The sequence below is a fragment of the Bos grunniens genome, chromosome 28, assembly GCF_055505025.1.
Source record: "Bos grunniens cultivar Pamir isolate PY7600 chromosome 28, Bosgru_T2T1.0, whole genome shotgun sequence".
In the NCBI taxonomy this organism is placed as follows: Eukaryota; Metazoa; Chordata; class Mammalia; order Artiodactyla; family Bovidae; genus Bos; species Bos grunniens.
The window spans coordinates 11,780,579-11,803,303 of NC_141192.1; the positions used below are offsets into that span (position 1 = coordinate 11,780,579).

The 22,725-nt window shown below is 51.9% G+C and overlaps 1 long non-coding RNA gene across 2 annotated transcripts in view; it reads left to right on the forward strand.

The window, feature by feature from the left end:
- The window catches only part of LOC147342850 (uncharacterized), a 223,889-nt gene extending 203,382 nt beyond the window's left edge, over positions 1-20,507 (forward strand). The window contains exons 3-6 of one of the 2 annotated variants that reach the window (XR_015156743.1): positions 13,127-13,189; positions 13,918-14,054; positions 17,227-17,596; positions 18,246-20,507. This is a non-coding gene — a long non-coding RNA (uncharacterized LOC147342850). The remainder of the gene's footprint in view (positions 1-13,126; positions 13,190-13,917; positions 14,055-17,226; positions 17,597-18,245) is intronic. The other variant, XR_015156744.1, reaches the window with a different exon arrangement.
- Positions 20,508-22,725: the final 2,218 nt, after the last annotated feature.

Here is a 22,725-nt window from a genome sequence, read left to right on the forward strand (position 1 = left end):
GACCTGCCTGAAAGACATGTTTGCTCTATGAAAGATGGTAAAAGGCACGTGCATCACTCTCCACTTCAGAGCCCACAGCAGACATCACTAATTGATCACAGCACTCCCCCCTCCCCAGCCCCACCTCCGGATACCCTAGCATGTGGACAGTCTCAGCACTGCCCTCAGGCCACAGTTCCCCAGGCAGTCACTTCCAGTCTGGTGAAGCTTGGCTTTGAGCTTTCATCCTTACATGGTCTGTTGAGAAGCTGCTGCTCTGGAGCCAGGCATCTCCAGGAAAAGCCAGAGCTTGAGTAAAACACAGAGCAGGAAGTCAGGAGAAGGGAGGAGAGGAGACTCAGCCCGGGTAAAGGGCTCTTAGCATCAAATGGACCATACGCAGTGTCGGCAGGACTTAAGAGCCCACGGCAGTGGGAAAAGTATGTAAAGCAGCAATCAGGAGGAGCAGGCACGAGAGGCTGAGCCACTTCCCTGGATGAAGGAATGGCCCCTGCTTCTCACTCCATGAGCACAACATATCTGTGGGGTCCATGCCATTAATATTTCCACTTTACACAAAAGGAAAGTGAGGCTGGGTGAGGTTACAGCCAAGAGTGCCTGAAATTGGCCTTAGTATCCAAGTTTGCCAGATCATAAAGCTCACATTCTTCCACACTGCCTTTCAGAGAGCACTTCTGGTCCTTCGGACCCCTCTCCTGGCTGGGGCTGGGGCTTGGACTGGAAGTGACCCGTTCTGGCCCCAGCATTCGGGAGCATGAAGGCTGGGTCCCTGCCACACACAGTGTACAAGGCAGGCAGACCCAGGGATCTGCTTTTCCAATCCCTGAGGCACTGGAGTGTGTGAACCCTGCAACTGCGGGCAGAACTGTGGGAATCCATCTCAGCCCCTTCTCTTTCATGGTGTGACCTCAGGCAACTCTTCACTCCTTTTTGGGCCTCAGTTTAACTGATCTATGACCAAGAGCCTTGTGACTCAAGGGGGGTCCGCCAAGTGTCAGCATGGGGGGCCTCGCTTGAAGGGCTGGTTCTCAGGCCGCTGGATCAGGATCTGTGCTTTTCTAGGGCACCAGGTGATTCACAGGTTCACAGAGATTGTAGAACAATGGAGCTCTCGTGAGCTCCTGAGTCTCTTGCATACACAACAGCTCAGGCATTCTGCGATTCACTCTCAGCACCAGAGGCCAAAGCCTAGCCTTGAGACAAAGCTCAGCCTGGTTGTTCGAGCCAAGAAGGATGAGCTGGGAATAGCCAGCAAGGCCCCTGCTGGGAGAGAAGGGACAGCTCCTACAGGAGCAGCAGTGGGCAGGCCAGGATGGCTGGGAGAACCCAGCAAGCTGCTGGGAGCTTCCTGGCTGGGGCAGAAGGCCAGGCACACAGACTCAGCATATCAAGTTGGGTGTTGGGGAGGGCAGGGATAGAAGCTGCAGGAGGCCAGATGAGGGTGTGGTTAGGGTGGTCCTGGAGCCAGAGGCTGGGAAGGAATCACTCCTGTGCACTGGAGTCCTGGAGGCAAAACTTTTCTCTTCACTGCTCTGCTGGTAACCCCAAGGCCCCATAGGTGATATCTCAAGGCCCCATCACAGAGCAGCAGGGGCCCACAATTAAATTTAAATGCTCATCCATTTTCCCCACAAGCACCAGCATTTTCCAACCCTTTTATGGATTTCTGAGGAATGATAAAATGCAGCTGTTTTGGCTCCTGAGCCAAGGAAATAATGTAAGGTGGCTTGAGTCCCCTCCAGGGAAATCAGTGGCTTATTTATTTATTTTGACTCCAGGACTTCTATCCAGGTCTTATAATGAACTTGCGCTTCTAAACCTGCCCTTTCATCCCCCTGGCTCTCACCTCAAACCACTTTTTGGTGACTTCTTTGTAGACACTCAACAGCCTTCTGGCGATGCGACCTTGGTTAGTTTTTATGCTCCACTTTCCTCTTGTGAAAAAACACGAGATAGGTTTCCCGGGGCTCCCCGGCTGTCCAGTGGTTAAGACTTCACCTTCCAATGCAGTAGGTGTGGGTTCAGTCCCTGGTCGGGGAGCTAAGGTTCCACATGTCTCATGGCCAAAAGAGAAGGAAACCAAAAACAGAACTAAAAACAAGGGCTCTCTAAGCCCTGTGCCAAGCACAACATGGGGCACGGTTAAACAAGACCCTGCAGGCCGTGGCCTCGCAGAAGGCCTGGCATGTAGTAGGTGCACAGTAATGCCATGAGCCTGCCTGTTTTCTTGCCTTTCAGCTCGCCCGGGGTTAAGGAACTCATATAAAGCAGGCAGCCTGCTAGTGTTCCTGCTGGGCCCCAGATGTTGTAATTTCCTTTACCATGAACACAGCCCTGGCCTTCACAGGCACACGGCGGCTCAGATCCACAGGTTATGTGGGCCTCGGAGTGATCTTGAGACAAGTAGGGCCAGCCCTGGTGATTCCACCACACAGGTGATGCCCAGGGAGCCTCCCTCAGGGCTGTTCTGTAAGCGTGGATTAGCACAGAGACCTGTAAGCAAGGCTCTGCCATCATGCCATTCCTGCTCACGTCCTGGGGAGGGCTCTGCTTCAGAAGACCTGGAAGGGCTTATTCCATTTTCCTTCCTGAGCCATTCTTCTTCAACTTGCTAGGATCCACTCTTTGCTGTCCAAAAGCACGAGAGCCTTGTGTATTTAGGAAAGTGGGAGGAGTCTTGAGTGCAAGACCATCCTTCCTACCCGTGGGCCCTGACAACTGTGCCACTCACTCAGGTTCCCTGCCCAGCTATCAGGCCCCATAGGTGATGTTCTGGTCCCTGTGGGTATTTCAGGCAACAGGGAGACCCTGCGGGCACTCCTGGCCAGGTGTGTTAGGTGACCTCTAACCCAGACAGTCTTAAGGTCTCTGTTACTTGTTATCATCAACTGTTCAGGCCAAACAGCTATTTTTGAGTTTTCAGCCTGATAAGTCCATGAAGTGAGTTGCACTGTGTCTCCTCCAAAAGATGTGCCCAAGTCCTAATCCCCAGTACCTGTGAATGTGGAGGATTTCCTTATTTGGAACTAGGGCCTTTGCAGAGGTAATTAAGTTAAGAATCTTGAGATGAGATCATCTTAGGGTGGGCCCTAAATCCACTGACTGGTGTCCTTATAAGGAGCTAGAGATCTGGGACACAGAGAGACACAGGGAGAAAGCCCCGTGAAGGTGGACGGGGAGATTGGAGTGATGTGTCTACAAGCCACAGAACATCAAGGATCGCTAGCGACCACCAGAAGCTGGAGGAGGCAAGGAAGGATTCTCCGTGGAGCTTCTGGAAGATTTCAGGCCCTGCCGATAACTCGGTTTTGAACTTTTTGCTTTCAGAAATATGTGAGGATACATTCCTGCCCAAGCCACCCAATTTGTGGTAATTTGCTAGCCCAGCCCTAGAAGAGTAATTGCATTCCATAAAAAATTTTAAAATGTAAGATAAAGAGACTTCCCATGTGTTTGAGATGATGTGGGACCCCTGATGGAGTCTGAAGCCCCTGAGGGTTACCTCACTGTTCAGTGGAGGCCCTGGGGGTGGTGAGGCCAGCAGCCCAGGTGGTCAGCAATGGTGTAGGGAGGTGGCCTGCATGTGGGCTTTAAGGATGCTGAACATTGGTGCAGAGTCATATGGGAATTTGTAGGTGAGCAGTGGAATGCTGTGTTTGGGGGAGGGTGGGCAGTGATACATTAAAGGAGACAGCAAATATACTGGCTGTCAGGGAATCATGGGAAATCAAGTCCTCCAGCTTCTTTATCTTCCTAGAAGGCCCTGGGGGTGATCCGTTTGTCCAGGGGCAGGTATGGTGGAGAATACTGAGTTCCAAGCAGTGGACCCAGTGATGGGAAATCAGAGTTGAATAATGCCCTGTTACTTCCTGTCTACAGGGAGAGAGGAGTCAGTAAGTGGACAACTCCAGCCCAAGGGATGACATGACAGAGGCTTGCAGGCAAAATGCAAGGGGGTCAGGACAAGGAGGCTTCTCCCTGGGCTGGGGAGTCCAGGGAGACTTCCTGGCAGAAGTGGCAAGTTTAGGTCCTTGACCTTCAGTGAGTTGCCTGGATTGTCATTGAGCAGGGAGCCGTGAGATCCTCCAGGGAGTGAAATGTGGGTGTAGAGGACTGGAGGGTAGGGGCCACACAGAGCAGTGGGCTACGGGGGAGAGCAGAGGTCCAGCTGGGATCAGAGGGGAGAGGCCGACTCCACTGGAGGATGTATTCTGAAATGCCTGTGACCAACTGGGGGTAGAGGCCAGGACGGGAGGGAGGGCCACGACCCGGGCTGCAGAGCCCAGAGAACCCAAGTATAGCTTCAGGACACTGCCTCTTCATGGCAGGGCTGAAGGCAAAGCTTGGCCTGCGAGGACTCTTTCTTTGCCAGACAGCCACACACACTCACACACACACATATGCATGCACGCACACACAGACTCATTCAGACCCACACACTCACAGAGGAGCCTGTTCCCCTGTCTTCTTCCCACCCACCCCTGCCTCTTCCTTAGTCTTTCTCCTTTCTCCCTACTGTAGACTACCTACTCAGAGGGAGGGTGAGGGCCAGCCCCAGCCTGAGGGTGGTAAGGAAGAGACAAGAGCAGAAGTCCAGAGTCCCAGAGAGTCATCTTTTTGCAAAAGCAAAGCCAGAGAGGGGCAGGTACGTAGGCAGGCACTCCGTGACCCACTGACACACCAAGAAACGGAGAGACACAGACTCCAGTCACACTGTGATGCAGACAAAGAAAGATGCTCAGACACACATGCACACACACACTGATCCTTACAGAGATTCACACACGCAGATACACACACACACAGCGCACACTCACGGACACACATCCATACCGAGACACACACTGGCGTGTTCACAGATGCTCATTTCCACTCTCAGCAGAAAGATACGCACACAAGGAGATACTCAGACACACACACAAAGACACACAGATGCAGAGCCAGATCAACACAGCACAGCCATGCAGACAAAGAGGCTTTGAGCGAGGCCAGCCCGCCCCCAGAACCCAGACATCCCAGCTTTGCAGTCCCCCTAGGAAACCTCCACAACGCCAGGAGAAATTCCTGGGATATTAGCTAAATTTCAGACACAAACATTCCGGTCTCTTTCTCCAGATGTAGTGCTCGTGGAAACCTGCACAGCCCTCCCTCCGCTGGCCCCCCGGCCCCGACTCCCTGGCTTCTAGGCATGCAGCCATGGAGAGATGGAGGCAGATCCAAGGAAGAGGGTGGTCCTAGAGAGGTGGGGGACCTCATCGGGCAGGCAGCAGGGTCCAGGCACAGTGGTGGGGCGCTCAGCACACTGGGGGGAATCCTGACTGATGAGGGGGGGCAGGCGGGGTGGGGGGCTTCCTTGCAGCAGGGGGCACCGCTCAAGAGCTCTAGACTGAAACCAGAGACCCATCAGAAGGCGTGGCTTATCACTGGGACTCCTGCAAGTCCCTTACTCCCCTTCCCACGGACACACTGGCTGCCTCTCAGCTCCAGGAACGGGGCAGGTCCTTCGAGTTTCAGGCCTTTTGCACACGCCCATCCCTGTCTGTTACAGCCAACGCTTAGTGCACAGCAAGTGCTCCACAAATATGGGTCCTGTCTCTTGGACCATACATGTTATTTTAAAAGCCTTCAGCCTCACTTTCCACATCTATAAAATGGGCTGAAATTGCATTTCTCTCACAGTGTTCTTGTGAGAAGAAAATGAGATGATGAATGCAAACGGGCTTTGGCAAACAACCTCTCATCTCATGTGAGGACTGCATGATCTTTCTCCTTAACCCTCCAGTGAGAATTGGCAGTGATTCTGATTTTGACACAGGCAGGGCTCTGGGAACATGTGCCCAGCAGTATGTGGCTGCCTGAGTGTGCTTTCAGAAGTGCCATGAGGTGCCCTGACTCTGCTGATGCCTGAAATTCCACTGTTCTTATCACATATCTGTGTCAATTCAAAAAACCCACTAGAGGAATCAGTCATTCACCATCAAAGTCAAGAGGTGGTGAGACAGACCTCTCCCTGAGACACAGACAGCCTGGAAGTCTGGGTGTTTCACAACTAGATCAGCCTCACGTCCAGCTATCCCATCACCTGGGAAACAGGGCCACGCAGGGCATCGTTCTGCGGGACATCACAGGACAAGCCAAATCTCACCCTGCCCACCTACTGGGTCACCCCACCTCCACCTTTTGTGCTGGCTTCCTGCGCTGGACACCGGCTGCCCCCAGAAGCTTTGACTCTTTCAAGGTGGCTGACTCTGGGTAAGTTACTTAACATCTTTGAGTCTTGGTTTCTGCATAGTTCCCTTACCCTACATTTTTCTCTTGGGGGGAAAAAAAGTGGTCCAGCCTATGAGCTAGCCTTTGAAAGTGCTCTGGGCACATAGTAGTAACTTAGTAAATGGGGACTGCAATGACTGTGATGATGAAGGAAGAGGAGCTCCCCAAATGGTGATGGAATGTGAATTTGTTGCCCTTCTCAGAGCCTGCTGGCTCTGAGACACGGGCCTGCCTACCTCCCACCTGGACAACGCTTGCTTTTGCAAGAGGCAGCTCGTTATGTGGGAGATATATGTCCTGTCGTAAAGCATTTAATATTTTATCTCCTAATTGCATTACCAGAGACAGACAGCTGTTTATCCTCATCACTCTCCCATTGCTGTCTTTGGCAGGACCCACTGGGCCACTCCAGGTGTTTCCTTGCCTCCTTTTCTGAAAGTCCTGGATGGCCAAACAGGCACCTCCAGGCAGTTCCATGTGGTCAGGCAGTGAGTGGTGCCAGCAGGGTAGGGGGCACCTGTGCTTGGCATCATGGGGTTTCAAGGCAACTCATGTACCCTGTCTGCCTCCTCCTCTCTGCCCACAGCCTTCCCGTGTATTCGGCACCATGGCTGCCATCAGCTCATCTGATTCTCACAGCCCTGTAAGACAAGAACCACCTTACTGATCCCACGATACAGAGGAGGGAAAAGATGCAAGGAGAGGTTGTGAATCTCACTCACTCACTCACTCGTTCATTCACTCTTTCAGCCGTCCTTCCTTTTTGTAGGAGCAGCCTTGTGGAGGCCACCAAGAACAGTGACATAAATAAGATGCGGTCCCTACCTTCGGGGCTTGTGCAGGGAAAGTGACCATGGCACGACCCCCTCGGGGTGTCTCTGTCCCCCTGGTAGTGCTGGCCACTGACAGAATGCTAGTTCTAAAACATGAACCAAACTCAGGTTCAGAACTCTTGCATGGCCTGAACTCAGCGTAAAGCCCCAGACTCTATAAACTTTCTGTTCATATTCTCGTACAACCAACCTCCTCTCTCACCCCCTTCACCATGGAACTTCACACTTACCAACATATGACCGCCCTGCTTGCTGCCCGCCAAACAGCCCCTCCTCCCTTCCAACCACCTGCGTTCCCTGTCAGCAGGGCTCTGATGCTGTGGGAGTGGTGCGCAGAGATTCTAGTACCCGGCTCCTCAGCAACCCCAGTGTAAACAGAGCATGGTTATCCAAATCCCTTTTGCCAAGCATTTCCCCAGTCTTCCTCACGGATGGTGGTGACCAGCCAAGTGACAAAGTCAATGAGAACAGGGCACTGCTACGGACCAAGTGTTTTGTCCGCCTCCATTTCACATGTGGAAACCCTAGCTTAATACACCTGTTGATATTTGGAAGTGGGGGTCTTTGCTTTGGGAGGTGATTAAGTCATGAGAGTAGAGCCTCCTTAGTGGTCCTTATAAAAGGGACCCCAGAGAACTCTCTCTCCCTCTTTCTTCCTTGTGAGGATATAATGAGAAGTTGGCCATCTGAAACTGAAAGAGGGCTCTTACCAGAGCCTGACAGTGCTGGCATCCAGATCCTGGACTTTCACCATCTCCAGAAATGTGAGAAACAAACTTCTGTAGTTCTAAGCCACCCAGTCTATGATACTTCGTTACAGCAGCCTGAACAAGCTTAGACAGGCATATATGTGAGAGAGCTTCAGGAGAGCAGGTGGAAGCATTCCCTTGGGTCTTTCCATCCAGTGGTGAGTGGATATGACGTCTGGAGCCTTAGCAGCCATCTTTTGATCATGAGATAACATATAAAGAGCAAAAAGCCAGTACATCAAAGAGGGCCAAGCAGAAATGTGAGTCTCGGTTTTTGTGGGCATCGTCGGGCCTCCATATAACCCAGGGACCAGGCTGCTCTTAGGTAGTGAGGACTGGTGTCACTGCTCTGGGGGTTTCCCTAGTTTGTACCAAGTACACAGGGCCCACTGAGGAAAGTCCTTTTCTCTGCTTTTGTTTTGTAAACTGTTTCTCATCTCTTAAGACCTAGTTTAAGAGTCCCTTTTTGAGAAATTTTCACTCCATCTTGACTGCATGGGTGAGCACCCACTCATCAGAGCCCCCGCAATACTTAGTCCAGCCTCTGCGTAGCCTCTTCCGGCCGTGGTGGGCGCTGCCTGATTGGGCCGTTCACAGGCCGGTGGGCGACACAAGGCCCTGCTTGTCCTGGCACAGCTGCCCACGGGAGGGATCAGGACCATTCTCCCTAAGCAGCGGGGGCTGGGGCCCGTCGCAGACTAAGCCCCAAGCACGACCTGCCGGGGGGTGAAGTCATGTGGAAAAACACTCAAGTCAGAACAAAACTGTCTTTCTGCAAATGACTTCATCACGTTGCCCGAAGGCTGGGATCACTCCGCCTCTCACCTCCTCCAGCCCGCCCATGGGAGCGAGGAAGACCAGTTCCTCGGGTCCTGTTACATCACTCAGGCACAAGTAAATGTTACAGAGACCCACTCACGGGGTACCAGGGAGCCGACGCCTCCACCTCCTTCCACAGGCAGGGCTTCCCCTGACCCCTCAGGCTGGGAAGGCCTGGAGGGCAGGTCGGGGCTTTCTCTACCCAGCTTGGAGACCTGGAAAAATATAAAATAGAATAATAATAATAAAAAACCCCACTCACTAAACGCATATGTTCACGAATTCTACAAATACTCAGCAGTTCTCTTTCTATCAGGCATTGTGGGGGCACTGGGGTTATACTTGCTGAAAGAAAAAAAAGGAGGGAAAGAGGGCAGGCAGGCAGGAGTAAATTCCTTGCTAGGGTGATAGAGCCAACGAAGCAGGACGGGCCCTGAGAGATACGTAAAGAAAGCCGAGTTCTACTTCTTATTCCAGCGATACATTGCTATTCAACAGCTGTCTTGAGCAGAGCCTCTATTCCCAGCTTCATGGTGGGCACCTATGGATCTGGGAAGCCATTCGAGTGCTATGGCATTGACAATCATGCATGGGGATGCATGGGGATGGACAAGGTCAGTGACACCAGTCACGGCCTGTGATGGAGGTGCAGACAGGGTGGTGTGGGGCACACAGGAGGTAGTGCTGGGCGAGCTGGCCAAGGAGGTGGGCCCTGAAGGATGAACACAGCAGGCTGTCCAGGAGAGAGTGGAAAGGTCTTTGAGGCTGCAAGGTACTTGGGAAAGGACAGGCAATTCCCTGTTTTGGGAGCAGAGGGTACGTAAAATAAGGGGCAATAGATGGAGTTGGTGAGGCAGGTTGAGGATCAGACTGTTGAGGAGTGAAGTTCACTCTGCTGGGAACAGGAGCCATTGAAGGGCTGAAGAGAAAGAAAGAAAGAAACGGCTGAAGAAACCGGACACCAATCCAGTTTGGGTGTGCATTTCAGGAAAAGTGCTTTGGACTGGATGGCAGAATGGCTGTCACACAGAGGCTGACCAGGAAGTACCTGGAGTGGTATGGGGGTGAGATGGAGCTGGCCTGGATCAGCGCAGTGGCAATGGGTAGAGAAAAAAAGGAAGGAGAGATGGTAATGTGATGGGACTTGGGAACCACTGGGACGAGGAGGGATGTAGGATCTACGGATGTTCTAGTCTCTTAGACTATAAGTTAAACTTTGGATTCTAATGCTATGGCAGAGAAACTCAAAACAACAGGCAGTCCCAGGCTGGTATGGTGGTTCCATGATCCTCAGAGACCCAGACTCCTTCTATCTTATTGCTCTGTCATCTTCAATATCCAGCCTTGATCATGTGACCCAGAATGGCTGCTCCAACTTCCTCTGTCACATCTGCATTCCACCTGGTGGGGTGGGGAAAAAGAGGAATAGGGTGCACCCATCTTTTTCATATGTATGACTTAGAAATTTGTTAAAATGCCATTGGCCAAGCTCAGAAGAACAACCATACAGCTGAAAGGTATGCTGGGAATTGTGGGTGTCCAAGTAGCCATCTAAAGCTTCCCCCATTATGGAGGAAGGAGAGAAGGAGTCTATGGAGTAAAAGCTAGTGATGCTGTGCAAGCCCACAGGCTTCTCGGAGTTTGAAATTCCTTATTTGCAAAACACATCTTGTGAATTGACATACTGGTTTTTAACCAAATAAATGTTAAATATGATCAAATCTCTGCCAGCAACATGCTGTTTCTCTGGGTTGCCCTATTTAGCCTTTGTTTCCCTATTTAGCCATTGAAGGAGGCATTGAAAAATATTCTTAACATGAACTCCAGGGGGCTAGCTGAGGGGGGCTTTCAGGATCTGTGAATAACTTATATGCTCAATTTGGGGGGTATACATTTTTCTTGGGAGAGAGTCTATGGCTTTCAAGGTTTATGGGAGGTTTTGTGACCCTAAAAATCGATACAGAGTGAAAGAATTACTCAGGGCCCTCCATACACATATTGCGTGCTTCCCTGCTGCCCATCTTGTAGCCTACACTTGGAAAGGAGGCCAGAGAAAAGAAAAAGGCAACTGAAGGACACTGGGGCGGTTGAAGCACACGGCTCCAGCCTCACCCTGACAGTGACCACACGGCGCGGGTGTGGTCCGCCTTCCAGGGGCCTTCCTCTCTAGTCTCTGCCTGGCTGAGCTGAGACTTGGCCGGGCGCACACCTGGCACACTCTGCCTGAAGTCTCCCAAGCAGTTCCCAGAGCTCCTAGCCAGGAGCCAGCTAGGATTTCAGAGGCACAAGTGAGCCGCTGTGCTTGGCCTGCCAGGTGAAGAGAACAGAGCCCGTATTAACAAGACGCTCCTCTCTCCGTATCGGCTTTCGCTTTGCAGGCAATGTCTCGGACCGGGAGCAAACCTGTCTCTCTGTCCGGAGCCAGGGATTTGATATTGTCCTGAATGGAGGTTTTCATCTCCCAGCTAGTCGTCTGCCCTCCATGGCGCCTGCCACCGATGCCAGGCTTGGCGCGTAAGCCCCCAGCTGTAGGAGGAGTGGGTGGAAGGGGCAGAACTGGGCTCAGCAGCTCCCCACTCCACCCAGACATGGTGGAGGAAGAAGAGGCATCATGCCCTGGGAGAAGGGGTGATGGAATTCTGGCTGCCCATGGAGCAATCACAGGGCAGAAAGGGGCCTAACGTGAGGTTGGTGTGAACCACGTGGTGATTTCTCCAGGGCCCTCTGAGGAGCCAGGCTCATCAGAGCAGAATCACCATCCACAGTCAGGATGACAAAATAAAGCGAGAAATAAGGATTTTATCAAAGGGGAACGGGCAAAGAGAAAAGCATTGTGGCACCACAGAAACTTAAAGTAGTGATGAGAATCTCCAAACACAGAAGATGTGGAGGGAGAGAAGTGGAAGGCTGAGGTACCACCCCCACGCAGGCCTGGGAGATGGGTCAGGAAGAAAGCCATGGCGAGTAGGGGGTGGGCATGGGCTGCCAGGGAAGCCCCAGCTCAGGGCTCTGGCCGCTGCAAAATGGCACAGTCACCCCAGAGGAGCTAGGCTAGCAAGAGAGGTTAGGGCTGGCTGTCAGGGTGCGGTCCCATGGCGGTCAGGGAGCTGGAGGCGGGCCTAACATCCTGACAGCTGGCCTGCCGCAGCCTCATCCCCCTGCCCTGAGCTCTCACTCAGCAAAGGCCGGGGACTTTGTTCTGGCAGTCTTTGACTGCAGGTGTGGGACCAAGGAGGGTGGCCAAAAAAACAACAAAGGGGAAGAAGTGAACAGCCATGCTTTCAAAGAGCTGCACACACAGGCCGGAGTCCTGGCTGCAAAACACTCACTTGTCCGTTCTCTGATTGAGGCCTGTGTGTTAGGGCAAGTCCTTATAAACACCACTGAACCGGGGACAGTTCAACAGCACTGACACTTACCACGTGTCCATGCAGGGCTAGGTCCTAGGATGGGTGTGGCTGAGACAGAGACAAATAAACCCCCTTTCCTGCCCTGAGAAATCTCAGTCTTATCAGGGGGGAACCCATATCTATTAGGGCTTTCTGACAGTCAGGCTAGAGATCCAACCTGCATCTCTCAAATCCCAGCCTCCTAGCATCCCTGGGAGGGAGGCAGAATCCCCACTGCAGGACACACAGGTTCAGAGACGCTAGGTAAACTGCTCAGTACCACACAGCCAGATGGTGTGGGAGTGAAGTTTAAACCCAGGTCCATCAGACTCGAGTGCTTGTCTGTTTCCATGGGGGCAGACCCACACTCTCCTCTTCGAGACAGGTGGTGTGAAAGGCTGTTGTAGTGAGCTTGAAGCCCAAGAGTGGAGCTACTCACAGGCCCTTTCAATGGATGCTGACCAAGGCACAGTAATTCCTGGGTGGATAGATAATCAAAGAGATGAAAAGACCTCTATTTGATAGCCACCCACGGCGGACAAGGCTCCAGGCTCTGTGGGGAGTTTGGAGGGGGAGTGGTCAGCCCTGCCCCACCAGAGCTCACAGACCAGTAGGAAGTGGATGGCAAGTGTGTTAAGACCCACTCCACTGACATTGGCCAAGACAGATCTCTGGCCCTTCTGGGCAGAGTGACCTGAGGTGAGAAGCAGTACATCTCAGCTCCTCAGTTTCTCTGTTAAATGCAGGTAGTTGTCCTTAATTTATTGCGTTGTTGTGGAGATTACATAAAATAACGTGTGCTAAGCACAAGGCCTGACACAAAGTAGAAGCTCCAAAATAAGGACAAAGATGCTTTTATTCCATTCCAGATAGAGTTTAACAGTTAAGAGTAGCTGCGTTTAAAAACTATCAGAGAGGCACAAATCTAGGGCTATTGGGATGCGTGGGCGGGAAGAGGAAAGTTGGGGTGGGGAAGACTCAAGAAGCCTTCCTGTTTGCTTTCGTTATCATGTTTATAATCCTCTTGTTTGAAGCTCTTTCCATCTTATTCATGTTCAACTTCCAGACTCCAGCAGCAAGAGTGGGTCCATGCCCAGGGCACCAGGCTCCAGAGCTTCAGGAGCCTCAGGTATGGCCATCTTCTCCCACTCCCATCCCAGCAGCTCTGGCTCTGAGAACTTCCATGGGGGACTCACAGCCTAAAGGGGCTGAGCACTCCCTGCCCCACACAGGGCCAGTGGGGAATCCCTACTCCCCTCGGAGAGGACAGCCTGAAGAGTTTCCACCATGGTCTGGGGACCAGGGAGGATGCCAGGGGCAATGGAAAGGGGCCTGGGGCCTGGGTTAGCACCTACCAACTAGAGAAGTGGCCCAGGCTACCTGCCCCTCTGGGGAACGGCACAGCCCTATGCCCTGCCCTTCCTGGCTCTACTGCTGCTGCTGCTGCTGCTAAGTCGCTTTGTTGTGTCCGACTCTGTGCAGCCCCATAGACGGCAGCCCACCAGGCTCCTCTGTCCCTGGGATTCTCTAGGCAAGAACACTGGAGTGGGTTGCCATTTCCTTCTCCAATGCATGAAAGTGAAAAGTGAAAGTGAAGTCGCTCAGCCGTGTCTGACTCTAGCGACCCCATGGACTGCAGCCCACCAGGCTCCTCCGTCCATGGGATTTTCCAGGCAAGAGTACTAGAGTGGGTTGCCATTGCCTTCTCCATCCTGGCTCTTCAGCAGAAAAGAAAAGTGAAGTCGCTCAGTTGTGTCTGACTCTGCGACCCCATGGACAGTAGCCTGTACCAGGCTACTCCATCCATGGGATTTTCTAGGCAAGAGTACTGGAGTGGGGTGCCATTTCCTTCTCCAGGGAAACTTCTCGACCCAGGGATCGAACCCAGGTCTCCCACATTGTAGACAGATGCTTTCCCATCTGAGCCCCCCGCGGAAGCCTACAGCAGAGGGTGCTGGTTTTGCCCGTGGTGCAGCCAACCCTGGACTGAAGAGGTAAGAGTTAGTGGGTATACACCTGAATCCATCAGCCTCACAGCCCCTGGGGAATGGGCCAGAGACATACTCATTCATTAATACCTGCTTAATTTGCTTGTCTATATTCATGATCTTGTCCCCGTGTTCACACCGTGCTCCTAGGCCGGGGTCACCTCCCAGATACATTGCTGCTGCTGCTGCTAAGTCGCTTCAGTCATGTCCGACTCTGTGTGACCCCATAGACGGCAGCCCACCAGGCTTCCCCGTCCCTGGGATTCTCCAGGCAAGAACATGGAGTGGGTTGCCATTTCCTTCTCCAGTGCATGAAAGTGCAAAGTGAAAGTGAAGTCTCTCAGTCGTGTCCGACTCCTAGCGACCCCATGGACTGCAGCCCACCAGGCTCCTCTGTCCATGGGATTTTCCAGGCAAGAGTACTGGAGTGGGGTGCCATTGCCTTCTCCCCCAGATACACTACTGGTACCCAAATCCTAGTCTTGGGGCCTGCTTCTGGGAGAATCACCAACTTGATGGACATGAGTTTGAGCAAGCTCTGGGAGTTAGTGATGGACAGGGAAGCCTGATGTCCTCCAGTCCATGGGGCCGCAGAGTCAGACACAACTGAGCAACTGAATTGAACTGGGAGCCCAGCCACAGAGCAGTGCTTGGCGGGGCTCCCATGGCTGAGGGCTGGAGGGCCCTGTGGCTGGGAGATGCTGTCTCCATGGCCTCCTGGCTACAGTGTTGCCTGGGTCTTCCTCAATGTGGCTGCCTCACTCACATGCCAGGGTGTGAGAGAAGTCAGGACCTTCTGCTGATCATCTGGATAATACAGTGACCTTCTGCTCCCAGGACATAGCATATTCTTCCACGGGAGGACCAGGCAGCTGGGAAAAAATGCAACTGCTTTGGGTTGGCTGTAGGAGGGCGCTCCCTCACGCCTCCGGTGAAATGGGTGTGCCGGCTTTGTGTTTAGAGAGAGCACGGTCAGGAGACAGGGGAAAGGGGGCTGACTCATCAGTTCCTAATGACATTAACCGGCAGCATCTGTGAGCCCTCCTGGGGATTTGTCTCCAGAGGAAGGGGTGATTGGCTTGCTTGGGCTCCAATATCAGCACCTCCATCTCCACCTCCCTGAAGTGTGTCATGCTCTGGCTTTTCACAGGAAAACTGCCTAATGTCATGGCAAAAGCAAGGTAATAAAATATTCATCTGCTGAGGCTGGAGGATGGAAGCCATCACGTTCTCCAGGAGAAGCAGAGTCCTAAATTAAAGACACACACAGACCCAGACAGAAGCACGTGCCCGACCAGCAGACATTCCCAGGCATGTGTCGGAACAACACAGCCTCACACACACACGGAAGCACATGGCTAAACACACACATACACACACACACACACACACACACGGGCAGCCTACAGACCTGCACCAAGGACAGGTGGATGCCATGTGTGAATGCATGCACACACGCATGCACATTGCATGTACTGGAGAATCCCCACCTCACATGCATACCCACCCGCATGTCTGTTCCCCCAGTGAAACGTGACATCTTAGCTGGTGTACTGGGGGCCAAAGGGCCCATCCCTGGGCCTGTCTTTGGAACAATAGCTGCCTGTCTGGCCGTCCTGGGGAAGCTGGGCTCTGTCAGACAGAAAACAGGTGCTGTGCTGGGGGAAGTGTGGCTCAGAGGTGAGTTACACAACTCCATTCTGCCCGAGTGCTCTGCCCAGGAGGGGAGGAGGAAGGCTTGCACGTGTGGAAGCAGAAAGGTCTGCCTGAGTGCTCTGCCCAGGAGGGGGGAGGAGGAAGGCTTGCACGTGTGGAAGCAGAAAGGGCTGCTACGTTTATGGAAGCTTCCACGTATCGCGCCGCTTGTCTAGGCTAGTGGAGGCAGAGGCCCCCTGAGGATGGGGTGAGGAGCCGCCGCACTGTCGTGACCTCGGAGAGGTGGCTGGGCAGCGTCCCCTTCCCACTAGAGCCAGACCAGAACCTCGGAATGTGAACTTCTTTGGAAGTAGGGTCACTGCAGGTGTAAATTGAATGGCTCAGCAGCTACTCAGAAGGGAAGGGATTTATCTGCAGAGAATGGCAGGTGCCAATCTTTCTCTTGCTTTGAGCCCCACTCAAAACAGGCAGCTTTTCAGGTCACTTGGGCCTGAAAGTAAATGAGCCCACTGACCCACTCTTGCCCATCTGGCCTGCCACCCAGGGCTCCAGGACACCTGCAAAGAGAGTATGTTAGCCCCTGAGCTCCCCAGTTATGTGTGTTGGTCCGGGTCTGCAAAGGTGGTTCTGCCTTCTGATTGTTCTAGAAGCTCTGATGGAGCATGTCACAATGAAAGATTGATGTCAGGCCTCAAAGTTTTGAAAAACACCACAGTTCATAGACCTCCTGAGAGAATGGCCATGCCCCAGTTCTCCACGATGCCGTGTTCTCCTCTACTCATTCTGCAAGCATCCGCTGAACTTCTACCAGGATCTAGGGCTTAGGGTGACAGAGCTGACTGCCCTAAGGTTCTCAGGCTGTAAGGGAAGGAGATAAAGGCCAAGGGATTATTGCTATTTGCTCTTGGAGGAGGGGACTCTAATTCTAGAAGTTTAACAAGTTGGCCGGTAGGTATGTGTTTGAGTGGGTGAGAGGTGGGCAGGGCAGGAGGTGGAGGATGGAGAGGAAGGAGATGTAAATTCTGAGCAGAAAAGCAGCATTCACAAAAAGAGCACAGGTTTCTACAAAGTCAATTGTAGGACAGGGGCTGGCAAACTACAGCTCATGGGCCAATTCCAGCCCACTTCCTGTTTTTGTTAGTAAAGTTTTATTGGCACACAGCCACAGCCATACATTGGCTGCTTCAAGCAGCAGTGACAGAATCGACTAGTCACAGCATGGCTCTCAAAGCCCCAGATACTTACCATCTGACCCTTTCTAGAAAAAAAAAATGTCAACCCTTGTTCTAGATCTATCAGTTGACTCTGGAACCTACTGTAGAATCCTCAGACCAACCTTAGAATGCAGTTCTAGAACCCACTACGCAAGTGTAGAATCCAGCATGGTTTTCCAGAACTCCCTGTACGAGTAACATTTGTGTAGGGATTTAGACATTTACAGTGAGCTTTTGCATCAATTATCCCATTTAATCCTTCAACAAGCCTGTGTGAGGTTAATGGTAATTTTATCCCAATTTTGCAGATGAAAAAACTAAGACAAAAGGAAATAAAGAGACTTGCTGAAGACCACATGGCTGGGAGATAGCCGAGTCCCGGGCAGCCTGATTCTAACATTCCACGGTCTTTCCACCATGTTAACCTACAGATGTTTCTCTGTCACACATTCCACCACTGAGCTGCCCTCCCCGACAAGCCATCTCCTCGCTAACATCTCTGCTGCCACCGAGGAAGCCTTTTGTCCATTGTGCTGCCTTAGTGGGAGAGAGGATTTGGAGGAGAATCGGATTTCCTTTTTGCATCTGTTTGCCAGTGCCCAACGCACCCTGGGATGTTAACAAACAGTGACAGATGAGCTTCAGTTGGCCGGCGTTCGTGGGGAACCACTGGACCAGGTAATTCCGATCCACTTCCTCAGAACTCCGTCCAGGAGGGAGCCAGGGGTGGCAACGATGGCCCTGCCCCTGGGGCCCAGGGGCTGCAGAGAGAAGGGGTGTGAGGGACCTTGCTGTGTCCCTCCAGGAGGAGTGGGCACCCTGAAAGACTTCCTCAGAGCCCAAGACTGCAGCGCTGTTGCTGAATTATTTCCATGGGAGCTGCTCTTAGTGGAGTTAGATTCCACTTATTAGATACAAAGACGAAAGATGTGGCTGTGTTATGTCAGGCAAATTTGGAAGGTCCGTCCCTGCTACACACCATACATACCACCCACATAAACACACATGCACATCACACACACACACGCATACACACACACCACATTTCCTGAAGGTCTGCACTGCTGCTGACTGGGGTTCTGCGTGCAGTGGGTAACACATTTAGCTCGATAAAATATAATATATGATGGGATCGTATTTAACAAGGAAAACAGGGCCCGAATGGACAGAGGAGCAGTGTGGCTGGGTTGCCATGGAAACCCGGGGTTCAGAATTTCCTGACTCCTAGGAGATTACATTTTCAACCTTAATGCTGTATTAACATAAGCTTTGGCACTTAATGTCTCTGTTTTTCACCTCCCCTCTCTCCCTTGCTTGCGGGCAAAAGAAAGCATCATTGAAGATGAGCCAGGGACGGGGAGAGAGGCTTCACTTCATGGAAACCTGAACAGCATCCTGCCGAAACCAGCCGCTGCACCCTAATGAAGAGGGGCTCTGCAGTTTTCCGAGTGCCTCGCATCCATTATCTTCCACGACCCACAGACAGGCTTGAGCAGCAGGCTGATGTGAGGTCACCCAGCCCTGCGCCTGCGCCCCTGAAATGCCTCTGTGTCCATTCCTCCTCTGTCACACCGCCACTGCCGTCTTTCTCTTTCTTGGGGATGTTGCGATAGCGTCTCAGGGTCTCCTTCTCTCAGCCCTCTCATCCCCTCCTGCTGTCTGAGTGATCTTTCTGCACCGCAAGTTTGCTCATCTGCAGTTGGTGTCACAGCCTCCAGCAGCCCCAACAGCTATAGACTAAGGTCCCAGTTCCCAGACATTCGAGAACTGCTGCTTCCCTCCACTTCCTCTCTCTACAAGGCCCCTTTCTTGTAGTTTCCACCACATCTTCCACAGTCCAGTCCCTTGGAGGTGATGCTGTGCTTTCTGAATACCCCACGCTCTTCTAAGGACGGTGCTTCTGCTTGTGCCAAGAGCTCAGGCTGGACCTCTGGGTTCTCCCATCTTTCAGTTCTCATGCTTAAGACCAGTTTGGCATCACTTACTCTAGGGGTTCCCTGCCCCCCTGCCAGTATTCCCATGGAGCTTATACCGAAGGCTATTACATTCCTCACCACCTGATGGTCCCCTTGGTCCTTCTTGCTCCTGCCTCCTTCACAATGCTGGGAATTTGTCAAACCTAAGGTCATGCTTTCTCATTGCCGTGTCCCCTCCATCCAATGTGGTTCTAGCACTTCGTAGGTGCTCAGCTGGCATTGGTGAAACTGAGTTTATGGGTGAGAACCCTAAGGCTCAGAGTAGACAGATGGGTTGAATGCCACTTGTCTGGAAAGAAGCCCAGTTGGTGGCCCTCTCCTCTCACTATGCCCCCCTGCCTCTCTGCATGCTCTGGGGTCTCAGCATCGTCCACAACCCACAAACCACCTCTCTGTTGCTAGGGCTACGCATGTCTTTCCTCTGACAAACCCTTTCTTCCTTCCTCATGTTTTCTCCACCAGCTGCCCAACAGCCTTGGACCAGCAGGGCCATTGGAAAGCCAAGGTCTGAAAGAGCGAGGCTCAGAGACCACCAGAGACATCTTGACTCATGGAAAAAAGCATGACTCTTCCTTCCCAGGAGACTTATTATTCTAAAAAACAAAGTTCTCGAGGTTTCAAGTTTTACAGTAAGGATCTAAGGAGCCACAGTGAAGACCAGAATCTTTGTTCCCACCACCCGGGACTTTACTTGGAATAAGGATCTCGGCAGATGTAACTGGTTATAAGGATGTTGAGATGAGCTCAGCCTGGATGAGGGGCCCCTCAGTGTGATGGCACGTGTCCCTAGCACGTGAAGACTCCAGTGAAGATGAAGGCTGAGGTAGGAGTGATGAGTCCCCAAGCCAAGGAATGCAGGGATTATTGACAATTGTGGAAGCTAGGAGAGGGGCCTAGGACAGATTTTTCTCTCAGAGCTTTCAGAAGGAGACAATCGTGTTGCACCCTGATCTCAGACTTCCGGCCACTGGAACTGTCAGAGAACAAATTTCCATTACTTCAAGCCACCCAACTGTGGTCATTTGTTACTTAGGCATCCCTAAAAAAATGAATATAACTGGGCAGTGTAAGGATACAAGGGAAGCCCAGCTGGGCCATAGAGTCTAGGAGGTCAGGGGGCTCCTTAGCCCTCACCATCACGTGTGGAGTCCCCACTCTGCATCTCTCCCTGGCAACGCTATGCTCTGACTTCAACTGCCACCAGCCAACCCATTCCTCCTCCTCCGTGTGCCTCCGTCTCAGGCCCCGTGTGGCGGTTTCCCTTTGCTAGAGGCTCTGCAGCCTGAGCTGCCCAGTGTCCATCTGCTTGGTGGTCTTTCTGTGTCTGCTACACACGCTGACCAGCCAACTCTCTCAGTTGGCTGAGAGACATTCAAACTGTCCATGAGAGTTGAGCAGACGATTTAGCTCACCACCATCATCCTCCAAGGGCAAAGCTTTCAGCCCAGGCCAACTCACAGCCAGTAGCCCTCGGGCCTGCTCCTCCAGCTGTGGCCAGGGAGGCTGGTCAGGTGTTCCCATCCGCATAGGGAGACTCTGGGAGGGATGCGCCTTCACTGCTGAGACTAAACTTCCTATGTGTGTGTGTATTAAAATCACTCAGTTGTGTCCAACTCTTTGAGATGCCAAGGACTGTACCCCACCAGGCTTCTCTGTCCATGGGATTCTCCAGGCAAGAATACTGGAGAAGGTAGCCATTCCTTTGTCCAGGGGCTCTTTCTGACACAGGGATCAAACCTGGGTCTCCTGCATTGCAGGAGGATTCTTTACCATTGTAGTCATGAGGGAAGCCCAAACTCCCTATAGAATAATATGAATAGGAAGAGGACAAGGAAGAAGCAGTTTTTCCAAATGCAAGAAAGAAAATGTAATCACAGACGCTTTTGAAATATCAACATTGCAATCTGCTTGCCTTCCTTGTTGGAGGACACGTTGCTCAGAAGAGCTCAGTGCTCTGGATCAGTGTGAGAGGCATTGGTGATGGAAGCAGAGGGCAGGGAGGGCTGGACAGGAGGCGGGGGTGGCCAGGGCTCTGGCCCAGCTGGGGGTATGCCTGTGCACTCCGGGTGTTTGCAGAGGGTCTGCAGCGAGGGCCCTAGTACATTGGCCTGCTTTTACTATAATTCTACTCCCTGAATGCTCCCTGTGTGCAGCTCTGTGCCGAAGACACAGTCCAGACCTCCTCTCCCCCAGGCCCTGGGGTGGGTGTCAGGGTTGAGTTTGTTCAGCTCAGGATGCAGGTGTGAACGCCCAAGATCACAGGACAAGTAAGTGATGGAGTCAGGATTCCAGCTCGGGTCAGAGGGGGCTACACAGAATGTGAGATTCTGGGGTGGAACCTGGGGAACGGGAAAGACAGCTCTAAAGGATGTTATGGAGACAACTGGTGACATTTGAATAGAGAATCCAGATTATAGTTTTGTGCGAACATTAAATTTCCTGATTTTGATAACTATACTATGGAAATGTAGGATAAGTTCTTGTTCTAAAGAAAAACACATGGGAGTGTTTAAGAATAATAAGGAAACATGTCCCCAGTGCACTCTTAAATAGATGAGGGGGGGTGTGGAGGGAAAGAAGGGTGGAGGAAATGATAAAGTGAATGAGACGAAATGTGGCAATTGGAGACTGGGGAAAGATGTGCAGGGGATCCTTGACTATTCTTACCACCACTCTGTGCATTTAAAACTAGTTAGAGATTAAAATTGTAAAAAAGAACACTCCAAAGTCTTGGCTAAAGCTGCTTTAGTCATGCAGTCGTGTCCAACTCTTTGTGACCCCATGAACTGTAGCCCACCAGTCTCCTCTGTCCCAGGGATTCTCCATGTACCTGAGTGGGTTGCCAGTTCCTTCTCCAGGGGATCTTCCAAACATAGGATTGAATCTGGGTCTCCTGTGTTGCAGGCAGGTTCTTTACTGTCTGAGCCACCAAGGAAGCTGCTTTATTGAGCTATAATTTCCATGTGATGAAACGCTATGATAAATTATACATATGTATGCACCCATGAAGGCATCACCACTACCATGAAAGTGAATATACCCATCACCCAAAAGTCCCCTACTGTTCCTTTGTAACAATTCCCCACCAGCCCTTCTCACCCCCACCCCAGCCCCAGGCACCTGTTTACTATAGGTTGGTTTCCATCTCCTAAATTTTACATAAATGTTACTATATAGAATGTACTCCTTTTTTTGCCTGGCTTCCTTCACTCACAATTGCTTTGCAGTTCATCCATGTTATAAGCATGCATCAAAGGTTCATTCCTTTTTAGGGCTGAGTAGTATTTCATCCAGAGAAGGCAATGGCACCCCACTCTAATACTCTTGCCTGGCAGATCCCATGGATGGAGGAGCCTGGTAGGCTGCAGTCCATGGGGTCGCTAAGAGTCAGACACGACTGAGCGCCTTCACTTTCACTTTTCACTTTCATGCATTGGAGAGGGAAATGGCAACCCACTCCAGTGTTCTTGCCTGGAGAATCCCAAGGACGGCGGAGCCAGGTGGGCTGCCGTCTACGGGGTCGCACAGAGTCGGACACGACTGAAGTGACGTAGCAGCAGCAGCAGCAGCAGCAGCTGTATTGATCTGATGAACGTACTAGTTTATCTGTTCTTTCGCTGACGGACACTTGGGTGGTTACCAGCTTTGAGCAATCATGAATCAAACTGCCATGATTGGTGTACAGGTCTTTGTGTGGACATTGTCTTCATTTCATCAGGAGGCCTAGATCACATAGTGGGGGTATGTGACCTGTTTAAGAAATTGTCCAACTGTTTTCCAAAGCAGCTCTACCCCTGGTGGAGTGTAAGGCTTCCAGTTTCTCCACGTTCT